Consider the following 1,787-nt stretch of genomic DNA (forward strand, 5'->3'; position numbering starts at 1 on the left):
AAGGTCAGTGAAGACTGAGGACATAGGAGAACCCGTACTGTAACATCATGTAACTCAGTTGTGCCCCAAATTTTCTGATCAAGGAGATTATGGAGCCACAGAGGAACGTGATCAATGATGTATAGTGTGCCTGGGGAGAGTCACATGGAGAGAAAATTTTCTCTCAGGCTTTCACAAAGAGCAAATTGGTCAGCAATGGCCGTGACTCATCTACATGGCTAACACTGACAAAGGGTCTACAAAGTGCAGTACAGGGTTACAGGATATATCCTGAGGGGACTTGACTGACCTTATCAGATACAAAAGTTACATTTCTTGTTATATAGGTCTTGCTTTATCTTGGTCTTAACCATCCAGGAGAAAAGTATAAAAATGAGGTATTTAAAGTAAAGCCATATTAATATGCTGAGCTGTAAAAGGCTCTATTCAACAACTTCTGTAGATAACCCACTACTATTGTGGACTACTGGACTGTGTTGGATTGTTTTGCTGAATTCAAGCACCTATAATATTTAGATGCCAATAGAATACACATCTCTGACAGGACTGAACTGGAGAGGGGGGATACAGAGGAAGGACCATTTTGTATTTGTATATACAGAATAGTTAGGATAGATGTACAGCTGTTTTTGCTTGGTTCAGTGAGAGGAAGAATTTATAGTAGTAGTGTTTGGATGGGATGTACTGGCTGATTCTTGTGCTGTGGATGACCACTGAGAAGATAACATGTGTAATGTATTAATTATTGAAAATGTCCTATTGATCAGTTTGGAAAGTGTCTCATTGATATTTGTTTCTCAATAAAATTTAAAAAAAATTTAAAAAAATAAAAAATGGCTGGCCAAATAGCTCAGGAGATTATAGCACCTGCAAGCAGGCAAAGGGGCCAAGGGCTTGATCCCTGGGCCTGACATGCTGGCCCCACCCCCGGGGCGCTCTGAGATGGTAATTGAGATGGCGTAATGGCATGCGTCTGTAATCCCAGCTCTTGGGAGGCTGTAAACAGACAGATTATTACGAGTCTGATCTAGTAGTGAGACCCTCAACACCCTGCAGACCCTTCCTTAAGATACAACTGCACTAGAAATAATATTTCCAGAAATCTGGAGTACAGCAGGAAGTTGCAGAGCAAGATATAATGAAAAGACATTTGTAGCAGATGCTGAACATGCCTGGCTCATACCCCTGACATCTTTCAACCTGATTGATAACTGTTAGGAGCTTCATCTGTGTTGAGCATTTTTTTCCCCTCTGAAATTGCAAGTTTCAAGAAATTAAATTTTCTGTTCATTGTTCTTAGCACTTCCTGAACAATGACTGAGGCTGCTTACATTTGGGTTACATTTGAAATAAGTATCTAGTGTATGTCTCAGAATCTTCTCAAGAATTTCAGTTCCTGTAGGCACAGGGACTATTTATCCACTGACTTCCTTTCTAAAGACCCTTACCATTCATCTACCACAGCTACTGCATTTCCCAGACAGGTTATCGCTCTCTAAAATCTTCAATTCTGCTTGTGGGAAGGAAGCAGATCATGTATAAGAAAAAACAAATCAAAATTTAACATTTACTAACACCCGAAGTACAACTATAGCTAGCAATTTTAAATTCATTTTAATGAGGAAAAAAGATAAAATAGCAGTGAAGCAGTTTCAAAACAGATTAGTAGGACAGTTACAATAATCAATACATTACCTATTGTTGTCTTTGTATTAGTTATTCAGAGGATAAGAAACAGACATGATATCTTGTCTAAACAATGTTAGCACAAAATTTTCTTCTCCTTA

The sequence above is a fragment of the Octodon degus genome, unplaced genomic scaffold (assembly GCF_000260255.1).
Source record: "Octodon degus isolate 3935 unplaced genomic scaffold, OctDeg1.0 scaffold00267, whole genome shotgun sequence".
Lineage (NCBI taxonomy): Eukaryota > Metazoa > Chordata > Mammalia > Rodentia > Octodontidae > Octodon > Octodon degus.